The sequence below is a fragment of the Delphinapterus leucas genome, chromosome 11 (genome assembly GCF_059928025.1).
Source record: "Delphinapterus leucas isolate spDelLeu-1000000601 "Yukka" chromosome 11, BTC_Dleu_Yukka2, whole genome shotgun sequence".
Lineage (NCBI taxonomy): Eukaryota > Metazoa > Chordata > Mammalia > Artiodactyla > Monodontidae > Delphinapterus > Delphinapterus leucas.
The window spans coordinates 63,686,376-63,702,537 of NC_143139.1; the positions used below are offsets into that span (position 1 = coordinate 63,686,376).

Consider the following 16,162-nt stretch of genomic DNA (forward strand, 5'->3'; position numbering starts at 1 on the left):
GCTTTGAAGCCAGGCATTGACTTTTCCTCTCTAGCTATGAAAATCCTAGATGTCATCTTCTTCCAGTAGAAGGCTATACTGTCTTCATTGAAAATCTATTGTTTAGTGTGGCCAACTTCATTAATGATCTTAGCTAGATCTTCTAATAACTTGCTGTAGCTTCTACATCAGCACTTGCTGCTTTACCCTGCACTTCTATGTTATGGAGATGATTCCTCCCCTAAACCTCATGTAACAACGTCTGCTAGCTTCAAACTTTTCTCTGCACCTACCTCACCTTTCTCAACTTTCATAATACTGAAGAGAGTAGGGGCTTGCTCTGGATTAGGCTTTGGCTTGAGGGAACGTTATGGCTAGTTTGATCGTCTATGCAGACTTCTCCACATCAGCAATAAGGCTGTTTCTCTTTCTTATCATCTGTGTGTTCACTGCAGTAGCACTTTTGATTTCCTTCAAGAAGTTTTCCTTTGCATTCACAGCTTGACTAAGGGGCACCAGTGGCCTAGATTTTGGCTTGTCTTGACTTTTGACATGCCTTCCTCACTAAGCTTCTAGCTTCTGATTTAAAGGGAGAGACACGTGATTCTTCCTTTTACTTGAACACTTAGAGGCCACTGTAGGGTTATTAACTGGCCTAGTTTCCATATCAATATGTCTCAGGGAACAGGGAGGCCCCAGAAGAGGTAAAGAGATGGGGAGTAGCCAGTCAGTGGAGCAGTTAGAACACCTTTATCTATTGAGTTCCCTGTCTTATATGGGTGCAATTCTTTGCCCCAAGACAATTACAATAGTAACACTAAAGATCACTGATCACAGATCACCATAACAAATATAATAATAATGAAAAGGTTTTAAATATTGCAAGAAGTGGCAAAATGTGATAGAGACACGAAGTGAGCAGATGCTGTTAGAAAAATGGTGCCAATAGGGTTGCTTGACACAGGGTTGCTACAAAACCTTAATGTGTAAAAAACGCAGAATCTGTAAAATGCAATAACGTAAAGCATGATAAAATGGGGTATGCCTGTAATTTGGAGGAGTGATAACTGAAGACTGGGTCTGTAACTGAACTGGAAGTCTTTCAGAAATGTTGTGAAGGATCCAATTTAAACAAGCAGAGGAGAGAGAAGAGCGAATAACTCAAATCTAGACCAACATAAGTAAATACAGGGAATAGGAATGCACAGGGCACATTTTAGAATTAATAAATTTGAAATCAGTAGTTCTCAGTTGTTAATAACTAAATATTGCAATCAAGAAAGAAGCAAAGGACATGAGAAGCAAAATCACAAATTAGGAAGTAATTACGAAACAAACATATGGGAAAATATTCAGTCTTATTAGGAATCAAAAAATGCAAATTAATACGAGAGGACGATTGACTCAAGTTGGTGGATTAAGCACACAAATCTAGTGCTTTCTTAGCCCCAAATCCCAAAAGTGTCAGCGATGATATAAAGAAACTAGAACAAAGTGCCATCAGCAGGCTAGAAATGTTGTGAGATTCCTGAACTATAAAAATCACACTGCAGTGGATTGATGGAGGAAACCCAAAGGAGTGTGGGGGAAAAAAGACCACTGCAGTGATACTAGCCATTCTGGAGGTTATCCAAGTTCACAGGTAATTAAAACATGGAGGAGGTGGGATGGTTAATTCAGGTAATTACTGCATAGCTACTATAACAGACATGTCCTGAAATCTCATGGGTTTAATACAATAGAAGTTCATTTCCCTTACTTACATCACGTGCCGTCAGCAGCAGAGATGCAAACGGGCATTTCAGGGAAGGGGGCTGCTGCATTCTTCCCTGGGATAAATATGAGTGTAGATACAATCACACCCTTAGACTGGCAAGTGGGGCCCCTGTCCTACATTTTGCCACTCAAGGATCCCTGTGCTCTGGAACACCTTCCTTGAAATTTTCTAAGTCTCGTGCCTGGACCTGCCAGAGACAGCAGTGTCATCTAACTGGTCCAACATGGGTCCTGGTCACCAAAAGCCCCTCTGAAATTTTCCAAGCTTCCTCCAATAACTGGGAATGGTCAGGGCTGTCTGAGTATTTTTCTCTCTTCTTCCCCTTTTTCTCTAGGAGTCGAATTACGTAGCGTTTAGGCTACTTAATATTGTCCCACAGAGCATGATGCTCTATTTAAGTTTTTTCTTAGGCTCCTTATTCTCTGTGCCTCTTTTGGATGGTTTCTGTTACTGCATTAAAGTATACTGAACTTGTCTTCTCCAGTGCCTCATCTGCTGTTATGTCTACCTGGTCTATTTTTAATTTCAGATATGGTATTTTTTTCATCTTTAAAAGTTCCTTTTGGAATATATATCTATGTTCCACTTCTCTCCTCAACACATCATGTTTTCTTCTACTTTTTTTTTTTTTTTTTTTTGGCGGTACGCGGGCCTCTCACTGTTGTGGCCTCTCCCATTGCGGAGCACAGGCTCTGGACGCGCAGGCTCCGCGGCATGTGGGATCCTCCCGGACCTGGGCACGAACCCGTGTCCCCTGCATCGGCAAACGGACTCTCAACCACTGCGCCACCAGGGAAGCCCCAGCGTGTATGTATATAGATGTTTTAACATTCTTTTCTGCCGGTTCTGTCATCTCTGCAGTCTGTTGTATTCCTTTCAATGAGGTTGGATATTTTCCTGGCACACAGATAAGTTACTGGAATAAGCTGAATGCTTTCAAGACTTACTTTTAAGCTTTGTTAGGGTGTATCCAAGCAGTCATTAGTCAAGGGTTAATTTAGTTCCAGTACTAAGATAATATTCTTTGGAGGTTTCTACCCAATGTGTATATAATGAGGTCTTTCCACTACGGCTTGTGGGAACATGAGCTATTCCCAGCCTGTCTGAATCCCAGTAATTGTTCCTCCTACTTCTTTTTGATGGTTGTTTTTTCTGGTCTCAGAGAGTTCCCCTCTCACACTCAGTACTGGGCCAAAGTCTCAGAAGGACCCACTGCTGCTCCCTCCCTCACTCCCTCCCTGTCTCCCTCCTTTCTGCCCGCACTGCAGCTCCATTCTCTAGGGTACTCTGACCCACAAATTGTTGCCATCTTGGCCTCCCCAGACTCCAATCTCTGTCTCCACAATTAACTGGGACTGCCAGTTTCCTTCTTCCTGTGCTGTGACCTGGAAACTGCCTCCGGGCAGTAAGCTGGTACAGTCACACCAAGTTCTGTGTGTTTGTTTTCCTTCTCTCAGGAATATATCTCTTGCTGCCTATGATCCAATGTTGGAAAATTATTGTTTTGTATATCTTGTCCAGTTTTCCAGTTAAGGGAACAAAGTAAATCTTGTCCCTTCATTTCTTCTCATACAGAAACCTCTCAATGTAGCTTTAATTTGCATTTCTCTGATGCTAAGTTCTTGATCAAAGTGTACGTACATTTCAGAATTTTGAGAGATACTGCCTACTTGCTCTCCAAAAAAGGTGTTATAAATTTATATTCCACCAAGAGTGTTGCATTCCAATACTAATGATTGCCAATCTTAAAACATTGGATATGGAAAGATAGTAATAAGAACAGGAAATACAAATGCCTTTAACCACATGAAAATATGCTCAATCCTGTGTGGAATATAGAGACCCCAAGCACAAAATTAAGAGAAAAAGCACTTAGTAGAAATAGAGAAGATGCAAAAAGAGAAAACATATAAACAGTTTGTTATTAATCAGATAAGATATTGCATTCATAAAACAAAAACAGAATGCTATTTTTCAAAAGGGATTTTCAGAGAACAAGAAAAAATGCTTTCATAAGTTGGAAATGTGATCACAAAAGTTAAAAATAAAAAATAGAAGGGTTGAGGAAATTTCCCAGAGGTGGCACACTCATACATAAAAAAGACAAAGATATAGGAAAGAAGAGAAAGAGATAAGAAAAATAAGAGAGTCAATCCAGGAAATCCAATGCCTAAGTAGTACAAGTTCCAGAAACAGAGAAATAAACAGGACAAAATTATCAACAAAATAATTAAGGGACATTCCCCAAAACTGAGATACCAGATCGAAAGGGTCCACTGACTGCCAAGGACAGTGGATGAAAATAACCTAGAATGATGGACATTATTGTAACATCTCAAAACACTGGAGCAAAGAAAAGATTCTATAAGTTTTCAGAGAGAGAGAGAGATGGAGAGGGGAAGGGAGAGAAGAAGGAGGAGGAAGAGGATGGGGAAGGAGAAGAAGAAATCCATATCACTCTGGACATCTCAGCAGCTACCCTGGAGGCTAGAAGACAATGGAGAAATGGCTTCAAATGACAGCCAGTCTAGAATTCTATACCCAATCAAACTATCAAACAAGTGGGAAGATGGAACATAGGCATTTTTAGACACTCATGGTCTCAAAAAAAAAAATCTATCTCCCACTAACCCATTATTGAGTAAAACTGACTAATGAGCTCCACCAAAATGAAGACGTAAACCAACAAAGAGAAAAACATGGGGTCTAAGGAAACAGGAGGGAGGTCCAACGTAAAGGAAAGCATATGGAATCTCCAGGAGGAATGTGAAGGAAGATCCCAAGAAGGTAGTTACAGAACAAGTATAGAAGAGCAACCAGAACAGTGTTATTCAAAAAACTGACACGCTGAGAATTACCATTAGCAAGATCCTCCTGCCTTTTTGCCATCATTTTAATCTGAGGATTAAAAGCCCAGATAAAGCCTGACCCAGATTCTCATACACACTTGGCTTATTTGAACCATGCCTTGATGATTCTCTTCTCTGCTGCACACCTTGACTCTTGGATCAGCTGGGAGTACTCAACTCTTTCTAGAGAAATGTTTTGCTTTGATCTATTCCTGAAAATTTGAACTAGGCCATAGCAAGCTTAAAAGTGGAAAATACAAAGCAGTCTCTTCCCTTCATCCTATTCCTGCTAGATATCCAGTACCTGGCCCATCTACACTCCTGCCAGATGCCCCAACTGTGGTAAGCCCTGCGTCCCAGGATTCACTCCTGACTGTGCCCCCCAACTTCCCAAAAAGGGGCTCCTAAAAACTTTCAGGAAAGTTGAGGCCAGGCCATGACCCAGTGACTCTGTGCAAGTTATATTTTCCATGTTTCATCGGTGGTAATATTGCCTTTTCCTTACACAGCTAGGTTTGTGCTTATGTTGTTGAAGGATATACACATAGGTGATAAATCTATAAAGAGAAACACCACAATGAACACAGAGCTAGTATAGTGGCTCCTCTAGAAGGTTTAAAAGTAGGTACAATCAGAGAGGGACCCAGAGCCATTTCTAAAGTGTTGGTAATGTTTTAATCTACTTCATGTATTACAACTTTTCATTTTATAATTATTACTTAAAATGTGCATATGCATTTTATACACACTTCTGTGTGTGTGATACACTTCACAGTAAAAAGAAAAAATATATAGCAACATAATGATGTCCATAACTGGACAAGTAGGCCATGAAATTGAATGCATGCTATGATTACAACTCTGCATTACATGACTAGGGAGAAAGAATAGAAGGTAGTTATTCCCAAATGAGAGCAGTAAATTATAGTTGAAAGGTCATGCACGATTTTCTCACAAACCTAACAGTTTTCAAGTGGCTTCAAATGCATCATCCCATTAGTCCTCACCATTCTGTAAGGCAAAGATTTGTCACAATGCTCATGCTGCCAGTGGAGAAGCAGAGGCCTGCCTTTTTTAGCAAACCTCGCCCATAATCTCACAGTCAAGGAGCAGCAGACCTGGGACTCAAACCTTTACGCCATACAATGTCCCTGTCGCACCCTTTCTCCTACCTTGATCCCAGTGACCTCACTAAGCCTCAGCTTCTTCATCTGTAAAGTAATAATAATGGTAATGGGGCTTTATTCAAAGAGCTATCAGGATCAAATGAAATAAAGCATGTATAGCACTTAGCATACAACCTAACATACAGTAAGTGATCAATAACTGTTACATATCAGTAATAGTAATGTTAATATTAAGAATTAATTAGAGGGCTTCCCTGGTGGTGCAGTGGTTAAGAATCTGCCTGCCAATGCAGGGGACACGGGCTCGAGCCCTGGTCTGGGAAGAGCCCACATGACGTGGAGCAACTGTGCCCGTGAGCCACAACTACTGAGCCTGCGCATCTGCAGCCTGTGCTCCGCAGCAAGAGAGGCCACAATAGTGAGAGGCCCACGCACCGCAATAAAGAGTGGCCCCCGCTCGCCGCAACTAGAGAAAGCCCTGGCACAGAAACGAGGACCCAACACAGCCAAAAATAAATATACATAAATAAAAAAATTTATTTTTAAAAAAGAATTAATTAGATAGTTGAGTTCAGTACTATTTAACTAGGCATTAGGCATACGAGAATGACTATGAGGCCATTTGTCCAGGAGTGACAGACAATTAAACAAATAACAAATTCAGGAATCTGTAGAAATGATGGTGATATAGATATACATAGATATATATAGATGCAGCTCTCTCTCCAAGGAAGATGTGTATGTGTGTGTGTGTATATGTATATATATATACTTTTTTTTTTTTTCAAGGAACATTTGCTTTGGAATTGGACCTGGTGAGGTGAGGTGAGGCAGCTGGGGAAGGCTTCCTTGAGGAAATGTTGCAGACTCTGAGATGTACAGCTGAATTGGAAGGAGTCTAAGAGACTATCTAGGCTATTCTCTCAATCCTCACTTGAGAAAAGGAAAAATGATGACAGTGGGAGTTGAGGTAAGGAGATTATTATACCCAGAGTTTAATATTACCACACTAAAATGGTCTGCTGTGACTGTTAAATCAAAGGAATAAGGACAAAAGGTCATTGGCTTTGGCAATTAAAAGATAAATTAGTTTCAGAAAAAAATAGGTACCTGGGAATTAGATGATATCAAAGAATTGTTAATTTTGTTAGGTGTGATATATGGTGGTTATATTTTTTTCAGTACCATTCTGTGAAAGACATAGAGTTCAACTTCATTAGTTACCTTAACTTATATTAATTGGCCTACAGTGGGAATGGGATAGGCGTGAGAGTGCTGATTATAAAAGAAAGTATCATAGAAAGGAAATCACCAGGCATTCAAAGAGAATAACCTTATCTCTACCTTTATATATGTTTGACATTTTCTGTAATAAAAAATTTTAAATATAAAAAGTGGCCAGCAACCTTGAAGGAAGCCACTTCAGATAAATATTGTGGGGAGAAGACAGATTTAAAAGGGTCTAAGGGTACATGGGTAATGAAATATTGACTCAACTCAAGAATTCTGGCCATAGCTCGGTGGAGTCTCAGGCTGAGAAAATGCAGATAGAGATACAGATAAATACATAGATATATACAGAAATAAATATGGTTTGGCTAATTATAAGGAAATCTAAACACATCTGTGGGTCTAAAGGAAGAAGCCAGTGGAGGAAGAAAGACTGAAAAAGTAAACCAGAAGGCATAAGAGGTTAAAACCCCAGATGGGTCCTAAGAGGAGAGGAGATTAAGCCAGAAATTAGAGCAAGAGAAACTACTTTCAAACCCATCCATGTCAGATGAGCAAAATCTCCAGCTCTCCTGCCAGCCTCGGCCACTTGTTTCAGGAAGATGCAGCCCTCACCATCATGCGATGGAGCTCTTTGATGTGAGGCCTGACAGTGGAGGGCATGGGCTACCAACAAAAAGGAGGAAAAGGTGAACAAAGAAACAGGTACAAAGAGAAAGGAGACAGCTACTCCGAGTGAAAAATCTGATATTGAAAAGAACCTGACATGGGGTGAATCATAGCGTTCACCCCAGCCCTGCTGCTCCACCACTAAGTCCAATCAGATTCCAGCGAGCAGCCCACCCACAGACTCAGGTCTGGAGTTCAGGAAAGGCAAGAAGACTGGCCCAGGTTGGAGTTAGTAATCCAGGGGTTAATATGGGCTCATCCTAGGGTAGAAGCGAAAGGCAGGGCAGGGAAGAGGTGTGTCCATTTCAGAGAGGTTCCGAGACCCAGATTTAACAGCCCTGAATCTCAAGGGTCAGTCCAAACAGGGCCAAATTTTTTTGGTTTGAAATAGGAGCAGGCTGCTTAAATATGGCTACTCGCCAGCAGAACCCATATTATTATCCGATACTAAATTTAATGATGCAGGAATTTTGGCTTACCACTTCTCTGTAACTCAATTTCCACAGTTACCCTAAGTTGGCCCGTGGTGGGAGAAAAGTATTCCAAAATAATTGTCATAAGAAAAAAAATGTCAATGAGAGAAATAAAATTATTCCTCTCCTCCGTGCAAACAAAGAAACCTTTTCTACCTTTTCCCCTACACCCATCCAAAAAGGTATCTGAATCATTGGTCCTTTGAGAACCAACAATAACCCTCAATTGTTAAGGAACTAGAATTCTACTAGAACAAATTATTTTCTTAACGATGCCAGCTGAGGAAGTGAGAACTATTTGTTGTACTGTTTAGCTGCCTTAATAGGGCATCGTTAAAATTCCCTCTTCCGTTCACTACTTGAGATGCAAAGCCAGGGAAATGTTCCACTAGGTGTGAGTACAGACATTCTAATTAACGTCATTGTAATCAGGGTTTCTGCCCACCGATATGCTAAATCATGTGAATTGCATGAATAGTGAAATGGAGTGGCAAGTATTTCAGAGGTGCCTTCTGAGCAGAATCCATATTCTGATTCTAATCAGAGCTACAAAGATTTCCTATATAAAATCTCACATTTCTAAGTCTCCATCCATCAGTTATTGACTCCTCCTTAGAGCCACTTCACCCACAGTCCTCACAGCAATACTCACTCCTGTGTGTTTTTACTCCCTGGGACACAATCCATTGCCCCTCACCAGGAATTCTCATTGACAATACCCGGAGAGCAGAGTTATTCTCAGAGAACAGCTTGCCCAGTGCCGGGCTTCATTTGTCTTTCCCCGTGGGTCATTTATCACAGGGAGCTAGCCTGTTGAGGTAAATACTAATTGAAAGCCTGTATGTTCTCCTGTGTGAGAGCTGTACGTTCTCCAGCCCTGAGGAAAGGAAATTATTTTGCACACAGAGGCACCAGTCCAGAACTGGACAAAGTCCCCCCAGCTGGCAGTAACACATGCCCTATCACTGTCTTTGGAAGAAAGATTCTTCCAATTCTCAGAGAAAAAAGGAATCATAGAGTATTGCAATTTACATATGCAAGCTGAGATTTCCCCCAGGCCAAAGGTTTTGTTTCTATAGTAGCTTTAACTACCTTCATTATCAGAACCCAATAAGAGAAGGTTGGGTTCCCAAATGTAGGCGTGTTCCTACATCCCTTTCCTCACCCTTCCCCCTCCCTCTCTCCTCCCTATTGGACTTGACATTACAGGTAGAATCCATTTGTAAATAACTTGGCACATTCATTCATTCAGCAAATACAAGTGTCTGTTATGCACCAGGCACAGTAGCAGCTGTAGAAGACAGAATTTTGATTTTGAAAAAGAATTATATACCATAATAATGCAAACACTGATTATTGATTTTTAGCAAGTTAATCTATGCATAAAACTTGAAAAACTTAAAAAATGTACAGAGCAGAATGTGAATGGTAGAAAATGATGTAAATGTACAATGACAAATGCTGGCAAGTGAAAGGGAGGGAAGGGGCTTCCCTAGTAGCGCAGTGGTTAAGAATCCACCTGCCAATGCAGGGGACATGGATTCGAGCCCTGGTCCGGGAAGATCCCACATGCCGCAGAGCAACTAAGCCCGTGCGCCACAACTACTGAGCCTGCGCTCTAGAGCCCGCGAGCCACATCTACTGAGCCTGTGAGCCACAATACTGAGCCTGCGCTCTAGAGCCCGCGAGCCACGACCACTGAGCCCACGCGCCACAACTACAGGAGCCCACGCGCCTAGACCCATGCTCCGCAACAAGAGAAGCCACCGCAATGAGAAGCCCGCGCACCGCAACGAAGAGTAGCCCCCGCTCGCCGCAACTAGAAAAAGCCCGCGCGCAGCAACGAAGACCCAACACAGCCATAAATAAATAAATAAATAAATAAATAAATGAAAGGGAGGGAAGATTGCTGAGGGGAAGGATTTGGAATCTATGGAGGAGCAAATAAAGGTATAAATGCGTTAACGTTACCAAGGTAATTAGAGTGGACATTACTGGTGCCTGACCTATTGCCACCTCCCCTTCTCTCCCTTTCCCCCTGCATTTTGTTTGTTAGCAGAGCCCAGGTTCTATTCATGTGCCCACGTTATTCTTTGGAATCATGTGCTCAGGAACAATCAAGGGTAAATCATGATTGATCTAAATCATGATAACTGCACACCCCTTGTCAGTCATTAGTGCTGAGTATGTGGCTGGTTCTAGCCAAAGAGACAGGAGGCAAAAATCGGCACTGAGCTTCTGGGAAAGATATAAAGGAAGAAACGGCCTCTCATATTGTTTTAGACATTATCTGAATTGATTAACCTTATAGTTAACCTATCTTGGAACATCTTATTGTGGGAAAATACATTTTCCTTACTGCTTAAATATTTGGAATTGATTTTCTCTTTCTACAAGTGAAAACAACCTAAATACGATAACTCACTGCAGAACTAAAAATGATGATTTAAATGTGGAGGAAGGAAAAAAGAGTAAATTCTCAAGTATAATAGCAGAAGATTATATATATGTATATATCTATGATATATATGTATGTATATAATTGATTTCTTAACAAAAGAAAAGTAGCAGTGTAAGAATTCTATTTAGAGGGATGGAGGTAGTCATCAGAAGAAACAGAAGTTAAAAATGTGACCAGAACTGAGGTGGGAAGGAGTGGGTAAACTATTTTTCATTATAAGTCTTTTTGCACTATTTTATTTTTAAACCATGTGCATGCATTATTTTTGATAAAAGCTTTAACATTCACATAAAGAAGAAAATGAATTCAAAACTAGAAATTAATTTCCTCTTCTACAGCCACCAGAGAGAAAATAAGACTCTTTCTCGGAGACAAATCAACAAACGTTAATAGAAGTGCTTTTAACCAGGGGAGAATGCCAAGGGCCCCAGTGCTTTTCCCCGTGCTATCAGTGTAGTAGTTTCTCTTTGTGCAGATGTGGATTAGGCTTTTGGCAGTGAAAGTGTTTGAAATAGAAGGAGATAAGGGAGTTTGGAGGGCAAAGAAAGAGAAAAATCCCCCAGCTACAGTACAACCAGTTTTCCTCTCGCTCCAAACAATGCAAATGACACATGCTCTCAGATTCCATTTTGCTAAAATAGGTGGCAGGTATATGAGTTGGATAACTCAGCATGCTGCATTTCTCCCACTAAAGTAAGATACCAAAAGTAAGATACCAACTTTCTCCAAACTGATTTCACTCTTAAAAGTACAAGAGAAAATTGCCATGGTTATCTTGACAGTCTCCTCTGGGATATGAACAAAGTTCAACCTGCATCTCCCCCACTTCTTTGACACTGTTGACAAAAAGGTACTAATGATCTAACTTGAGCCACCAGTATCGCCATAAAACATCTAAGGACATTCCTCTTCAGCAAATCCCAAAGCTCCCAAAGATGCGATTTTGTTCCCAGGGGATCAGAGTTACTGAAACAAGTTCTGGGAAGAAGACAATCCTATAACTGCCAGAGTCCAAGAGAAATAAACATCTACTTCCAACTTTATTCACTTGATGTCCCATTGAACTCATTGGTCAATAGGCCATTTCTTTTAAGCTGTTTTTCAGTAATGTAAGCCATACATACTGGTTTAAACTCAGTTAAAATAAATTCTAACCTGAAACTAGTCAAGTCTTCTGAAAACTAACCTACAATATCAAATATGAATTGGCACAGCCATGCATATTTCTAGCAATATATCCTACAGAAATAAGACATACAAGGTTGTGCGTTGCAGCATCCTTTGTTATGACAAAAAAACCAAACAATCCAAAAGTCAAACAGCAGGAGATTGATTGAACAAATAACGACGTAACCACACTAGGGAATATTATACAGCTATTTAAACAAAAATAAAATAAAAACTAGATAGAACTCCATGAATTGTCATAGAAAGATGTCCATAATACATTGTTATCTAAAAAAAAAAGTTGCAGAAATATGTGCAGAATATAATTCCATTTTATTTTTAAAAAAAGTGTATATGTATATCTGTATGTTTATTTTTTTTTTCTTCATGTAACCAGGGAAAGATATGAAAGGCTATAGGTCAAACTGTTCATGGTGATCACCTCGGGGCATAGAATTAGAGGCAGTACAGTTTTACTTTATATACTAGTAAATATTTTGAATCATCATATCAACACCACATTATTTTGCATTGAGGAAATAAAACAAAAAAAGATGTATTTGTTGGGAGTGTACGGAAGGTTTTCAAATCCTCTCTTCCAGGACCACACTTAATATTACAATTTCATGAACATCTGTCTGGTTTTTCAATATCTTCAGAAAATAAAGATTTTACAACCTTCTTCTGTAACTTTGTCATCATAATAGTTTCCATTTAGTGAAAAGCTAATGTGTGTTGGTGTTTCCCATACAGTCACTCACTTAGTCTTTCAGTAACAGCCCCGGCTTCCCTAGGTCAATTGTACAGATGAGAAAATGAAGTAACTTAAACAAGAGCACACAAATCCACCAAGCAGCCTAGTCAGGATTCCAAAGCAGATCTAGCTGGAAAGCTTGTGTTCTTCCTGGGACTACAGCACATCTATTAAGCGCACGCTTCTAAGCTGAATCACTCACCTCACTTCGAATTCGATTAGTTTTGCAAATGGAAGTAGTATATACTGTGGGAGTCTAAAAACCTACCTCACAGAGATGTTGAAAAAGAATCAAAAGAGACCTGCCTCAACCATTGCCTCTTCTTCCACTCATCATGCTCGCCTCCCAAAGAAAACTGTCCTTCACAAGCCATCATGTCCTCTGTTACTCAAAGTCATACTCTTCCCACTCTATTTTTACCTTCAGCAGTTTTTTTTTTTTTTTTTTTTTTTTTTGCGGTACGCGGGCCTCTCACTGCTGTGGCCTCTCCCGTTGCGGAGCACAGGCTCCGGACGCGCAGGCTCAGCGGCCATGGCTCACGGGCCCAGCTGCTCCGCGGCATGTGGGATCTTCCCGGACCGGGGCACGAACCCGTGTCCCCTGCATCGGCAGGCGGACTCTCAACCACTGCGCCACCAGGGAAGCCCCCGGCCTAATTTTTTAAAATTCTCTTGGTGAGGTCTCTCTGAATTCTCTAGATTTTTCCAGACCTGAAATCTGAACAGATCCCTTCAATACTAAAGCTTACCTCCCAGCTTCCAAAAGCTAAGATCTTAGTCCTCTAGTATCCCAATAGCCTGCAAGCGTGTCATGATGTTTTGAAGGTTAACAAAAACAAAAATATTGCGAACTCATGGTCACTTGACTCTAATATTTTTTTCAGCTCTGCTTGAAAAATGGTTTGTCATTCCTGGCCTTGAACTTGTAAGATTTGTTAACAACTCTGTGGGAGGGACAGTGGTCAACAACTTTTGGAGAAAAATGTTCATTAGAGCCAAAGAGGAAAACTCAGTAGGGTTTAGATGATACACAGCATAGTAACTAAGAACTGGGAATGTACAGTATACATAGGAGAGGCAGCAGCTCTGTCCCCTGTCGCGGACGCTGAGATGTGGCTGGATTATTACAGGTGCTGTCTCCTCACACAGCCACAGTAACCAGAAATGCCTTTCATCCCATCTCTGGCTGGTCCAAAGGTCATACTCCCCAGGGACCTACCACTTCATAATAATGATTCATTATGTATTCCAGCCCCAGGACATTTCAAAAGAGTGTTTCAAACCACTGCTGGTTATTATATTGGATTTAACTCTACTGATGCATTTATTGACACCACGGGAACCACTGAAATGCAGTAAGCTCCTTTGAAAGCAGAGAATTTCAAGTAGGCACATATTTTGAATCTGTCTTTCCTAAGAGGCACAGAATACACTAATTAATGGTGGAAAGTCACAAGCCGATATACATGGAGTGACCTGGGAGGGAGGGCAAAGATCTGGGGGCAGTTGATGGGTACACCTACTCATTTACTTTTCATCTTTGTACTGTCGCTATAGCAATCTTTCTAATCTGCAAAGCTAGATCAAGTCTCTCCCACATGTAGAAGCCTTCAGTGGTTCCCACTGCCTTCAAGATAACCCCCTTAATATGCTGTCTACCCCACTTTCAGGATCTGGAACAAAATTCTCCATCTTGGATCCATCAAGCGTGCATAGTAACTGATAGTAAGTAACAATAGACTATGTCTTTGTATCCACAGAGGCTAAGAGAATCCTTAGAATACAGTAGATGCTTGTTGACTGACGGAAAAACTGAAAAAGTGAAAGAAGAAACAAGTGGAAGAATGAGACATTCTTACAAGATTCTGTTCAGTTGTTTTGATTCAAAATTGTGACTGTTTCTGCTATCTCATATTCACAGGAAGGGGGCAGGGGAGGAGACAGATAGATAGATAAATTTTTTTCCTGTGAATATAGACATATTATATATGTATATTTTCCCCCCCACAGGAAATATGCACAGTAAAAAAAGATTATCTATCTATCTATTATCTCTATCTGATAGCCCAACAAAACCAGGCATTTTAGTTCTGGTTGCTCTTTTCAGTGGGAGTTTTTGGCCCCAAGAATGTGAGGAATTTACTTGTATTTATTGTCTTATCCTCAAGGCTAACTTTTATCACTCACTTAACATTCCAAAAGCCCCTGGAGCCAATAAGCAAACCATTTGATTGAAAATAAACTTGTAACGTAGTCCTCTATTGCCTAGAGAATTAATTAGAGTTCCAACTCACTTCCTTAGTACCATTTTAGACTGGGGGGAAAAACCTAACGACAGAAATCACATGTTACTGGTATTGATGCTTCACCCAGGCCATACATCGTAAGCCACTGAGTACTAGGAAACAACCTAACACTTAAAAGCGCCCCCTATAGGCTAGAAGTATTAATGCAGCTCTCTCATTACATCAATGGAGTAGCTTGGCACAAAATGACTAATTCTTTTACACAGATCTGAAAAGAACTCTGTAGAGAATCATTTCTCTGTCAAATCCCCCTCTTCCCCAACACCACCAGAAGCCTTAGCCAACAGCACTACCACTTACTCACTGCGCAGGTCAAAAACTTAGCAGCCGCCTGTGATTCTTCTCTCTGACACTCTACAGCCAGTCCGTCTATAAGCCCTGATAGCTCTGACTATAATACATAAATAACTCTAAACTGACCATCTTCCCTCCCCCCACCGCTACCATCCGAGTGTAAGCCCACTAACAGGTCTCCATCTCCACCACACTTGTCCCGTTTGTCCATCCTCTCCACAGCAGCCAAACTGTCTATTCTAATTACATCAGCCCACATCCCTTTCCTGCATCAAACACTCAATGACTTCTCACTGCACCGTGAGTAAACTCCAAACTTCTCACCGTGGCCTCTAAAGCTTTTCATACCCAGCCCCTGCCTCCCTCTCCCATCTCATCCTCCCTTCTCCCTCGTTCATCACGTCCCAATCCACTGGCCTCGTTTCTACCCAACATGCTGAGCTCAGCCCCTACTCCCTCAAAATTGTCAAATGGCTGCTTTCTTCCCAACATTCAGACCTCAGTTCAGATGTCATGACCAATTTGACATCTTTGACCAATCGACATCTTTCCTGACCAATTTAAGCCACTCTCTAACCCATGACCCTATTTTATTCTTTCAAGGTTAGATTTTATTATCTGTCTCCTTTCACTAAAGTTGGAAGCTCCTTAAGGTCAGGGACTCATCTGTTTAAGTTCTCTGCTCTACCCACATGGACTAGAACATTTCCTGGCACAAAGCGTGCATCAATAAATATTTGCCAACTAACTGAGTACCACCGAAAAAAGGATCTTCTTTTCCACGTACCACATGCTAGCGTCTGGCGAGAATGAGCACGCCTGTGAGGTGCCGTCGTTTGGAAAACAAACAACTTATCTCTTTGAAAGGAATATTTCAGACCACTGTGGATAAGGTTCGTATCCAGAGCAGAGAAATGACTTGTCATGAGCAGACACTAGAGGTAGTTTGTCTTTCATTCTCACTAGATTAAGATCTAAAAGTCTAATTTCCACACCCTGAGATCTTCAAACGAAACCTGATGAGTTTTTTCCCCTCGCCTGTCAACTGATAAACAGACACTTGTGGTCTTTCTTAC

The 16,162-nt window shown here is 40.9% G+C and overlaps 1 protein-coding gene across 15 annotated transcripts in view; it reads right to left on the reverse strand.

Moving 5' to 3' along the window:
• The window catches only part of PAWR (pro-apoptotic WT1 regulator), a 209,221-nt gene that overhangs the window by 56,901 nt on the left and 136,158 nt on the right, over window positions 1–16,162 (reverse strand). The gene's annotated exons all lie outside the window — the stretch shown is intronic.